The sequence below is a fragment of the Thalassophryne amazonica genome, chromosome 21 (assembly GCF_902500255.1).
Source record: "Thalassophryne amazonica chromosome 21, fThaAma1.1, whole genome shotgun sequence".
Classification (NCBI taxonomy): domain Eukaryota; kingdom Metazoa; phylum Chordata; class Actinopteri; order Batrachoidiformes; family Batrachoididae; genus Thalassophryne; species Thalassophryne amazonica.
Genome location: NC_047123.1, coordinates 26,974,852 through 26,988,250, shown reverse-complemented (window position 1 = coordinate 26,988,250; position 13,399 = coordinate 26,974,852).

Sequence of the window (13,399 nt, the reverse complement as noted above, 5' to 3'; positions counted from 1 at the left end):
TTTTTGAGTTTTCACTTGAACACTGAAAATAATTTCAGCCACAGCAAAACACTCATAGTTCTCCAAAGACTTCAGTGTACTCCACATTCAGTCTCTTGAGGAACCGTGCTTTCCTGTGAGGCTGCAGAAGCAAAGGGGGCCAGGCCAGACCGGGATCTATATTTATGCGCCTTCCCAACAAGATCTCAGCCCCCCCACCCACACACCCACCACCCCCTTGAAGACACCTGCACCCCCGATGCTCGATCCACCACAACGGCCTCGAATATAGATTTCCACCTCATTCGTAGTCTCAGAGGGACTCACAGACAGAAATGACGAACAGGACTAACAGGAACTGTGATATTTACAGCAGGGCCAAGGGTGCATGAACAGGCTCTGCAGGGTTGTACCACATATACAGATACAGCAAACAGTTGTGTCAAATAGTAGTTAACATTTTACAAGGAAAATACTCTTTTGCACGTTTCTGAGAAGAATCAGTCAATTATGGGAGGTTACCTCCCAATGAGAAGGTCCTCACTTTAAGACCACCTGTGCCGTGCTCACGCTGTCCATCTGGGGTTGCATCTGGAAAGTCATACGACACAAAACGTACAGACTGGCTCTAGTGCGGCAACCTGGAGCAAAATGGAAGAAGCCAAAATAAACTTGCATATTATATATATATATATATATATATATATATGGGTGATGATTCAGGGTTGTTGGCGGCCCAGAGGTTTGAGTGGTTGGCTTGTGATCAGAGGAGCCTTGCTTTAAAGTTTCTTGAGAAATGTCTAATCCTCAAGTTACTCTTGGCGTGCGGTGGAGCCCTGACATCAGGATAAGTAGGTGAATGTGAGGCATCACTGTAAAGCAGTTTGAGCATCTGCACCAAATAGAATAAGAGCAATGTAGAGTGTGGCATATGCTCCCTACTGTGTGACGTTCGAGGGTATGGAACCTTCCAACCCTTACAAAAAAAAATTTCAGTTGATAGCTCAATGCATTCTCGAGTTAATTGATGAAAATCGTTTCCAAGCTGGCCGCCGTCTTGGATGAGCGGTGACACCCATCGCCACAAGAAATGGTCCTGTCAAAGAACAACCCTCACAAAAAAAATTCAGGTTGATAACTCAAAGCATTCTGGTGTTATTTGATGGAACTGAAATGTTAACAGATACCGACAACAGATACAAGGGCCTCGACATAATACTTCCAACCTTTGAAGGACAGTGGCATAAAAAAGCTTCAGAAATACAATTTGTGGAATTCAGATCCACGGTTAATTCATCACTTTTCTCTCACTCATCTTCTTTTCACGGTGCACAAAGCCAAAACTGGAAAAAGAAAGAAAAAAAAAAAAAAACCCCAAAGTGTTATTTTTGGACCTGACCCTGTCGCTGGCTTTTGGAAGATGAGCACGCTTTAACAAGTGCTGCCATAGTTGGTATACAACCCCTGGCAAAAATTATGGAATCACCGGCCTCGGAGGATGTTCATTCAGTTGTTTAATTTTGTAGAAAAAAAGCAGATCACAGACATGACACAAAACTAAAGTCAGTTCAAATGGCAACTTTCTGGCTTTAAGAAACACTATAAGAAATCAGGAAAAAAAATTGTGGCAGTCAGTAACGGTTACTTTTTTAGACCAAGCAGAGGGAAAAAAATATGGACTCACTCAATTCTGAGGAAACAATTATGGAATCACCCTGTAAATTTTCATCCCCAAAACTAACACCTGCATCAAATCAGATCTGCTCGTTAGTCTGCATCTAAAAAGCAGTGATCACACCTTGGAGAGCTGTTGCACCAAGTGGACTGACATGAATCATGGGTCCAACACGAGAGATGTCAATTGAAACAAAGAAGAGGATTATCAAACTCTTAAAAGAGGGTAAATCATCACGCAATGTTGCAAAAGATGTTGGTTGTTCACAGTCAGCGGTGTCTAAACTATGGACCAAATACAAACAACATGGGAAGGTTGTTAAAGGCAAACATACTGGTAGACCAAGGAAGACATCAAAGCATCAAGAAGAAAACTTAAAGCAATATGTCTCAAAAATCGAAAATGCACAACAAAACAAATGAGGAACGAATGGGAGGAAACTGGAGTCGACGTCTGTGACCGAACTGTAAGAAACCGCCTAAAGGAAATGGGATTTACATACAGAAAAGCTAAACGAAAGCCATCATTAACACCTAAACAGAAAAAACAAGGTTACAATGGGCTAAGGAAAAGCAATCGTGGACTGTGGATGACTGGATGAAAGTCATATTCAGTGATGAATCTCGAATCTGCATTGGGCAAGGTGATGATGCTGGAACTTTTGTTTGGTGCCATTCCAGTGAGATTTATAAAGATGACTGCCTGAAGAGAACATGTAAATTTCCACAGTGACTGATGATATGGGGCTGCATGTCAGGTAAAGGCACTGGGGAGATGGCTGTCATTACATCATCAATAAATGCACAAGTTTACGTTGATATTTTGGACACTTTTCTTATCCCATCAATTGAAAGGATGTTTGGGGATGATGAAATCATTTTTCAAGATGATAATGCATCTTGCCATAGAGCAAAAACTGTGAAAACATTCCTTGCAAAAAGACACATAGGGTCAATGTCATGACCTGCAAATAGTCCGGATCTTAATCCAATTGAAAATCTTTGGTGGAAGTTGAAGAAAATGGTCCATGACGAGGCTCCAACCTGCAAAGCTGATCTGGCAACAGCAATCAGAGAAAGTTGGAGCCAGATTGATGAAGAGTACTGTTTGTCACTCATTAAGTCCATGCCTCAGAGACTGCAAGCTGTTATAAAAGCCAGAGGTGGTGCAACAAAATACTAGTGATGTGTTGGAGCGTTCGTTTGTTTTTCATGATTCCATAATTTTTTCCTCAGAATTGAGTGATTCCATATTTTTTTCCCCTTTGGTTGGTCTAAAAAAGTAACCGTTACTGACTGCCACAATTTTTTTTCCTGATTTCTTATAATGTTTCTTAAAGCCAGAAAGTTGCCATTTGAAATGACTTTAGTTTTGTGTCATGTCTGTGATCTGCTTTTTTTCCTACTAAATAAAACAACTGAATGAACATCCTCCGAAGCCGGTGATTCCATAATTTTTGCCAGGGGTTGTAGTTGTAACTGTGAGTGATGGACAGGAAAAAAAAAAAAAAAGAGGTGATGGATGGTGAAAGACAGATGAGGACTTTGTTTTTCTTTTTTTAAAGTTTTTGTAACTTCCTGTCATAAATGTGGGTGTACGTGTGAGTGTGGTGTGTTGTGGAAACAGGCCAGAACCAGAAGCTAACTTTCACACTGGGAATTTCACCACTTTTCAACCTCTGCAAGAAGAAGAAGAAAAACATGAAGCCCCAAATCCCACGAGAGTCTGACACCTGCTTCGACTGAAGCCACCTGCCTCTGCGTGTCTGTGTGTGTGTGTTTGTGGAGGCAGGGGGGAAGGGGGCAGCTTATTGGCAAAAACAATTTACGGTGAACCAAAATGCAAACTGTAAGACCTTCAGCAAAGGGACAGAAAATGCATTTTAGGATTTGAAAACTGATGCATACCCCGCGTGCTCTACACACCACAATATAAACATACAAGTATATATACACAGTCCGTGATGGTGATTTTGACTATGTATGACTTCATTACTAAACCATTCATATTAATCAATCAGAAATATTTTACTGATCATTATATGCTTGAGATCAGCCACCTGGTCTTCTTTGTTGTTGAGATATACAAAAAAAAGGTGTTTTCTTTGACCTTGACAATATCAACCAAGTTTGAATGCAATTCATCCAGCAGTTTTTGAATTATCTTCTCCACAAACACACACGCCAGTGAAAACAATACCCTGCTGTCACAGAGTCACCAAGACGCAGGGTAACAAACAAACAAACAAAAAAACGGGTGTTATTGTACAACCCAAGTCTGACCTCGCGCAGTTTTCACTCGCCTTATCGAGTGACAACTACTGCAAGTGTGGAATTTTATCAGCGTCAGTGCAGCCCAGCAATCATCTAGGAGGAGTAGCAGCGCACGGCGATAGTGTTCCGTATCATCCAAACATCGCCTATCAGTGCTCCGACACTCCCGTTGGATTTTGTCGAGTTCATCATGTGTTGTTAACGCCAAGTGGAATAAACTAGCGATGCGTCATTTGCGACTGAATGAATCTTGGAAGTGAACAAAAAGATCTGGGTTTGTCTCATTCCCTGTAGGATCGTAGTATGCGCCTCGGGGGGAACATTTCACCAGTTCCACCAAAACGGAACCGCTGTGCTCAATGGAAAAGCGCAACAAAAATCCACTTTCTTCTTAATAGTAACCGCAGGTGGATCTTTAACCAATTCCTCAGAATAACCACAAAGATTGGAACAAAATACCTTGCACGCGCTCCCACTATGCACAGGTGTTACAACTAGAGTGAACAAAATTATAATTTTATACAGTTTGGTGAATGCACAACTGCACAATTAAACAAATCACTTAATTTTGAAAGACTGAAAGTCAAAGAAAACCTTCTTTTGCTGAATCTGCTATAAAAGTTGCTCTTGAGAATAGTCCCACTGAATCTTCTTCCTATGGAAGTTCAAATGTGTTATCAGAGATTATTAGGTGTTACTAATGACATTTGTTCGTCTCAATAACAGAAACATCTGCTGTTTACATCCTCTTGGATAATCATAAACTGCACCAACCGTTCAGCAAAGACGTAACCTGACAAATGTCAAATGGCTGATGGATGGAGAATGTTTGACAGAGTGTTGGAGTGACGTCCTCGGCTGTTCTTCACTTAACGTGGCCTTTGGATTGGGATTTCTAACATCAGCCTGAGCGGTCATGATGATGTGTTGTCCTGCAGAAAAGATGCTAACACTCAAAGTGTGACAACGACTGGTGTCCAATTTTATCTCGAGATGTCCTCAAACACAAGTGGACATGAGTCAGTTCACATGACTCTCTTCTTATGCACACAGGTATCAAGACTAGTCACTGTTGCCCATGGACAATAGTACTCATGGGCATGAAGACAGAAAGAGCTACTGCAAGCTGACATTTGACCCCAATGACCTTGATCTTCACCTAAACAATTGACCTATGATAGACCTTGCCAGGACATTTCCAGAATCCACATACATGTCTGTGGCAAGTTTGATGCAAATCAAAGTGTAAACTTACATTTTGACCTCGGACCCCAATGACCCTGACCTCAATGATTGACCCTTGGTGAATTTTATCTCATGGGATATTCCAAAAACCCCAGACAAAGGTTTGCCAAGTTTGGTGGATGTCAAAAGTGAAAAACGTACATTTTTACCTCTATCCTCAATGACTTTGACCTCAATGAGTGACCCTTTGGTCAATTTGATCTCAGGTGGGATACTTGTTTGTGAAGTCTGATGGACATCAGAGTCTTTTTTTTTTTTACCTTTGGCAAAGGTCAAATGACTTTGACCTTTGCCAAAAACAAACCCTTTTAGGGCAATTTCGACATCGACCTTCATCCATATATCAAGTTAGGCGGAAATCTGGACTAGGACCTGGGAGAAGTAAGGGAACAGACAGACAGATGTATCCGTTTGTCTTTGGGCATGCTTTGGATTAGTATGTGTGTCGGATCAGTCAAGGTCTCTCATCTGGATAACATCATAACTTGTGTAAAATGTTGAACTCATACATGGGTGATTCTTAGATTACGGGCACTTATGTCCTTTGATCATATTGTATGAAAAACAGAAAAAAGGGGAAATTTCACACTTTTATAGTTATCTTTACAATGAAAGTGTTTTAAGAAATTTGTTCTAGTAGTCTATGATGACTTTTTCACCTTTTTTCAGCATCATTATATGCAAATATTGCTGTTTTGTGATTGTCCCACATCCAGACTTTTGATCTTCAATGATAAAAATGAATGGTAAAAAAACATTTTTTCTAATGTTTTAAAATATCTCTGAATAAAATATCAGTGAAATAATCAAAACATAACTGGGGTATTCAATGTCATACAACTGTTGTGATTTTTTTTAAACAAACCACAACACTGTAATGTCCCTTTAAACAGTTTGTATGAAAGATTGTTTGGGTAGTTTCTATGGAGATAAACAGTGACATCAGAGCACATGTATATAGCACCAAATCACAACAAACAATTGCCCCAAGGCTCTTTATATTGTAAGGCAATGGTGTGGTGGAGTACATTTACAAGGCCAATAGTGCCCGTAGTTAAAGAATCACCCACATAAGCTGCTAAAACACTGAACCCCATTTCCAAATGGAAATTCTGACTTGTATTCCAACCAAAGCTTTATGATATCATAAGGCAAGAATTTCAAAGGATGACATCAACAACAGAAACCTAATTCATAGTGGTTAAAGTGGTGGGACCGCCACCAAAATTTATGCAACTCTCCTGCGAACTACACATCAAGGTCACTTCTGCTCTGTCCTCAACCCTCCTGTCGGTTGGTGGAGGTCAGACGGAGCAAAGGTAACCTTGATCTTTAGGCCACAGAAGGTATTATTTTTAACCCCAAATTTCCTTCTTGGTGTGATAATGTTTGCTGTCCATACCCAACTGCTAGCATCCTTGGTATGTCCATTATCTTGACAGCTAGACCCCTGTTGATCTTAGAATCACATGGTCAAAGGTCAAAGTCACCAGAAACATTTCTTATCTAAAAATAATTTCATAAAGCTGCCAGTGTGTAGCATGGGCTGATGGGTAATGGGTCTGATCTGTGAGTTGAGTGGATACACAAACATATATGAACATTTCCAATACACCCCCCCCCCCAGCCCCCACCTGCCCCCCTCATCTACAACGCGGCATCGTTGTTGTAGCAGCAACACAATAGCTGTCAAAATACAATGTTTATAATCCACCCAAACTGGATTCCTGTACAGATGCACATCATTCCTACAAAACACAAAGTACACTAAAGGTACATTTTGAGTGAGTTATTACTGCACTCAGAATGTTTCAAATTTCAAGTCAAGTTTACTGATAAGCTTTTACATTCAGTGGAGTGCCCCCCCAACACTATCACTTTATTAAAGAAGCAACATTTCAGGGTATTGTGATCGCCCGCGAGTGTTTGTTTGAATACAGAATAACTCAAAAACAGGCAAGCGGATTAACACCAAACTTGCCGATGATTAATGTGTGGAGCAGATGAGTCAAAGGTCATGATCAATATCAACTTTGTCAACAAACAGTCACACAGTCACATATTTTCCAGTGTATCGGTGCAACCAATAAGACTAGCAAAATAATGTCAAACTTATATCAGTCAGCAAATCATTTGGAAGCAAACTGTATGACTCATGTTACATTATCACAAATATGTCATGAAATGATATCATAATTGTCAAAAAACACATTTTCAAGGATATCTCAAACATTATGGCCACAGAAGTAATCCAAAGTTGTCCTGATCAACTAATCATTCGTCATTGTGTGTATAAATGTTGTCACGTTAACGTGAGTAAAACTTGATCAAATGCTTTTCATTAAGTACCAGCTTTTGTATATTTTTATTTGCATAATTTATATCACCCATGCCATTTTAAAATCCCAATTTCATCCACATTTGTCTGTTTGTATGTGCATCAATATTCAGTACTGCGTTTGCACACTCATGACCAACATGTAATTATATAGAAACTAATATTCAGAAATCTATTTGCATTTTAGCCTCACACATATGAGCTTGTACTTCAAAGCGCCGCAGCGGGTTGACGTTCCATCTCCATGCGACCTCTCGACAAGGGATGTGAATATTGTGAGGCGCCTTGGAAAAGCAGAAATATTCAAGCCTGAATTTCAAAGCAGAAGTTCACTCTCACTACTACATTTTGCTTTCCTGCATCCTCCTTTCCCTTTTCAAATCAAACGTGTCTGTTGCAAGCAGATTGGCTCATAAATTCAGTTTGACGTGTCACAATAGATTTATAGCCGGATGTTGCATACATGTGTGCATACACATGCACGCACACACACACGCAGACACACACACTTGTGCTCGCTGGCTCGCTCTGGGTCGACATAGATTACTCGAGCCTGATTTCCTCATTCCCTGCTGTGGGCAGAGATACTCAGCCGTGAGCGGGTGCTCCCTGCTGGCAGCGGTCAGGTAGGAGGGCTGGGCCAGACTGGCCGGGCCTGATAACTCCCCTCCCCATCCACGGCGCAGAGATGAGGAGAGGAGTGAGGGACTGAGAGAGACAAGAGAAAGAGAAAGCAAAAAAAAACCCGAAACAAAACAAAAAACAAACAAACAGGATCATGGAGGCCAACAGGTGTCTTGGAGGAAAAATTAATTTGTGTGCACAAATTACTAAACTATACCATATCAATATATCAACTATATCAATTTCGTCACGCAAACTTCTAATCTACAGCATGTGCACAAACGGTTAAGTACTGGGTGACTGAATTACTATTCAGGACACAAAATTCACTCGTCTTGCCCGTGATAAATATTTTGTTCACACAAATTACTTAATCTATTGTTTGCGCACAAATTAATTTGTCACCCTCATTCTATCAGTTCCTTCATCTTCATTCTGTTGATTCATTCAATCAGCATGCTTTGCATTTAAAACATATTGGAATGAAATCTACTCGAATAAGTAATTTGCATGCACAGATTACTAATCTTCAAACTACACACAAATTACTAACCTATGGTGTGTGCATAAATTATTATGTATTAGGCTGCTGAATTACTAAGTAGTGCACAAAATTCACTCAAGCCTCATCTTTGACAAGTACTTTGTGCACACAAATGACTTATTCTACTACATGTTCACAGTTCATTAATTTGTCACCCTCCTTCCATCAGTTTCTTCATCCTCATCTCTGATTCCTTCACTCACTTTACTTTGGATTAAAAACATTATACTGGAATGAGATGCATGAACGTACTTTGGCTACTTTGTGTGCACAAATTACTTAAGCATACCTTCAAATTAATAGTTTGGGCTCACAGATGACTAATCTATGTGCAAAATGAGATCCATGGATATACTTTGACTTTACGGCTGTTGTCTTTGTGGCAGCCCTTAAATGTATTTTCATTGTAACAGATTTAAAATTTGCATTAATTTTGATTTTGCAGATGATGTTTGTTTAAAAAAAATGTGCAATATTCAGACCCCCCCCTCCACCACCCATCAGAACAAAAGGCCATCAAACTAAGTGATTTGTGTGTATATTAGTAATCCAACATGCTGTTGCTTCAGTGTTGAAGATCCAAACAGCTGCAGAAAACCAGAAGGATGTTCACACTTCACCTGGCTGCAGCAGTCAGATGGTTACTTATGGAGGGGAGATGGACCGGGGTGGACCCATGTGGTGGATGGGGCAATGCAAAGCACCAGCGCATGCTCCATGACCTGACCTGTTTTTTTTTTTTTTTAACATTGCGAGGTGCACCACAATATCATAAGCACATGGAGAAGGAAACAAAACTGTGCAAGAACTGCACAGAACTTTGAGGAAATTGCATCATTTTGAATTATGACATTGTCCTCGTAAAATTACTACGTGACCGTTGCAATGCTTTTCAGAAATGGTACAACTTTAACCTCACAGTGGTACAAGGTGATTTTCATCCCAATGAAATTTTTTCCTCTCTCTCAAAAAAAAAAAAGATAGTTTTATTGATAGTATGACATTTGCATGTAAATGTTTTGACTTTCTTTAAAAAAATTAAATGGGGGAGGTGGGTGGGAGAGAGAGAGAGAGATAGAGAGAGAGAGAAAGAGAGGGGTGGGACTGTTGGAGCTGCTGCTGAGTTGATTAGTCTCATCTGTAACAGTTACTGTCTTTGCATTTGGCCGTTTGTTTGTTTGTTTGTTTTGCAGAATTGATTCCATTAGGAGCAATGTGCCCCTGGCAGATAGCCCTGAACTGTGAACATAAAAAAAAAAAAAAAACACAGGACAGGAGTGATGATGTGGGGTAACGGTGTACAAGTGCAGATGCGTACGTTTGGCTCATGAATGATAAAACAAAAGCGAAACAGTGAAAAGAACGCGACCAGCAGCAACTAAAACATCAAATACAGTTTGGTTTGTAGAATCCTCATGAATGATGTGGCCTGTGTGTATTGACGGTGCAACCAGAAAGTATTCACGGCACTGCACCTTTTCCACGTTTTTTTTTTTTTTTATGTTACAGCCTTATTCCAAAATGGATGAAATTCGGATTTTTTTTTTCTTCAAAATTCTACACACAACACCCCATAATGATAGTGTGATTTTTTTTGGGGGGGGGGGGGGGGATTTTTGCAAATTTATTAAGAATTAAAAAAAAAAAACTAAGAAATCACATGTACATAAGTATTCACAGCCTTTGTCGTGATGCTCAAAAATGAGTTCAGGTGCATCCTGTTTCCACTTATCATCCTTGAGATGTTTCTACAGCTTAAATGGAGTCCACCTGGGTTAAATTCAGTTGATTGGACATTATTTGGAAAAGCACACAACTGTCTACATATAAGGTCCCACAGTTGACAGTGCATGTCAGAGTATGAACCAAGCATGAAGTCAAAGGAATTGTCTGTAGACCTCTGAGACAGGATTGCTTCAAGGCACCAATCTGGGGAAGGATAGAGAAAGATTTCTGCTGCTTTGAAGGTCTCAATGAGCACAGTGGCCTCCACCATCCATAAATGGAATTAGTTTGGATCCACCAGGACTCTTCCTAGAGCTGGTCGCCCATCAAAACTAAGCAATCAGGCGAGAATGGACATGACCAAGAACTTGATGGAACATGAATCTGACTGAACATCTCTGGAGAAATCTGAAAATGGCTGTGCACCAACGCTCCCCATCCAACCTGATGGAGCTTGCGAGGTGCGCCTATCTTTGGGCAAAACTGCCCAAAGATAGGTGCACCAAGCTTGTGGCATCATGTTCAAGAAGATTTGAGGCTGTAATTGTTGCCAAAGGTACATCAACAAAATACTGAGGAAAAGGTGTGAATACTTACGTACATGTGATTTGTTTGTTTTTAATTAACTTGCAAAAAAAATATAAAAAATTAAAAATTCATTATGGAGTGTTGAGAGTAGAATTTTGAAGGAAAAAATAATTTAATCCATTTTGGAATAAGGCTGTAACATAAAATGTGGAAAAAAGTGAAGTGCTGTGAATACTTTCTGGATACACCGTACCTAATGATAGTAGAGACGACAGATCTTTATGATGTCATAAATATGTTTATCTAAGAAAGGAATATGTTTTTTTTAAAATCAGATCAGAAAACAGGATTGTAATGTTTCTCTTTGACCTTTATGATGACATTTGGCAAGAATGTTAACTTTGATAACATTAAAAGGCAAGAATATTGGAATCTGCTCCCCCCCCCCCCCCCCCCCCAAAAAAAAACAAAAAAAAAAATCTATACCACTTACTCACCTTCAGCCACTTATTCCAATTAAGGCTCACGGGGGGGCTGGAGCCTATCCCAGCAGTCATGGGGCGTGAGATGGCGTAACACTGGACAGGATGCCAGTCTGTCGCAGGGCCACATATAGACAAACAAACACATTCACACCTACGGACAATTTAAAGTTTCCAATCCACCATGTCTTTTTGGATGTTGGAGGAATCCGGAGCAGCCGGAGCAAATCCACGCAAACACGAGGAGAACATGCAAACTCCACACAGAAAGGCCACAGGTGGGAATCGATCCCACAACTTTCATGCTGTGAAGCAACAGTGCAAACCACTGTGTGTTATATGTATGTATGTTGCACTGAGGAGAGGGCCGTTCCCCAATTTCGTTGTGCTGGTGTACACTGTATAACTGTGCAATGAGAATAAAGACTTTAAACTTAAACTTAACTTATGCCACAATGCTGCCATAAAATAATAAAATAAAAAAACTCTATACCATTTTTTATTTAAATGTTTTGCACCACTCTTAATTCTGGTAACTCACTCATAAGAAGGGAACGGAGTTGATATTAAGATCTGCACAAAATCCTGGAAGTTTATATAATTGTCTGTTTTAGTTTTTTTTTTTTTTTTTTAATGCGATTGAGATAATGCACCTTCAGAAATTGATTCAATAAATCTTTTTAAAAGCCTTATGTGGTCATTTTATAAAAAGAGGGGAAATAATATGGATCCGCCCCTTTACGTAGACTGTGTTGTTGAGTTTCCTTTTTTATTAAAAATGTCAGATTTCTTAATGTATTTTGAGTCTAGTTAATACGTTGTGATATTTATTGATGTGTTACTGTAAAAATACCCCCCCCCCCCCCACACACACACACAAAATACCCACAATATGTATCCTCAAACTCAGTTTGGTCCCAATATGGATCCTATAATCCTATAAAAATTTCAAGAGTAATATCTGATCAATCTGCGGGATTAACGGTGTTTTGAAGAAGTGCAGTGCTGTGAGTCTTTGTAAGTAACAGCACACATCATCACTGCACACACACACACACACACACACACACACACACGTGCGCGCGCATCCCTAAAGCTTTCTGGCTGAGTGTGTGGTCAGGTTTGTCAGGCAGTTTCCTGTAATGATGAGGCCCTTTTTCCCAGCACACCTGAACATACCACAGCCACGTCCGCTCAGACATTATGTTGTCTACTTTCACACCGTCTCGGTTTTCTTCGTTACACACGAACAGGACCTTGGACATCACCAAGGGACTCAGACAGAATGGAATAGTGAAAATAAAGTTGACGTTCTTCTGGACGTTCGTGTTTCTTTGGGTGTAGTTTTGTTTTGTTTTGGGGTTTTTTTGTCTTGAGAACTTGTGCTTACATACACTCACAGGCATGCTCACGTGCACATGTACAGTGCATGTTTTCCCGCTCGGGCCTGGATCAGCAGCTCTATTCACGTGAGTAAATAGAGCAGAATGAAAGGCCTCGCTCGCCACGAAGCCCCCCGCAAAACTGCAACACCCACATTTCCAGTCCGTCCCTATCTACCAAAACTTCTCCTCTGACGAGCGCGCTCCTCTCCTCCGCTCCGGACACTCCATTGTTGTCTCTAAGCGATCCTGACAAGCCGATTCACATGGAGTGATCACGCCTCACCACCCCGATTTCAGACACTTGTCCCCCAGCCGTCAGTGAATCTGTATCCCCCCCCCCACCCCAACCGGTGACCTTGAACCAGTGCATCTCATTTGGAGGGCAGGTGGGTGGGATGGAGGGAGGCGGCGAGGCGAAAGTCGAATTGCACCAATTAAATAACAATGCACAGACCTCAGGCTTGTGTGTAATCTGCAGTCCAGATTGGGCGTGCGTGCACGTCACCCTCCCCCCCACCCCCCACGATCCCCCAGTGCCAAGCAGATTTCTGTGTCAAATTATTTCAAACACACAAAACCATTTCTGTAATATGCTCCCGTC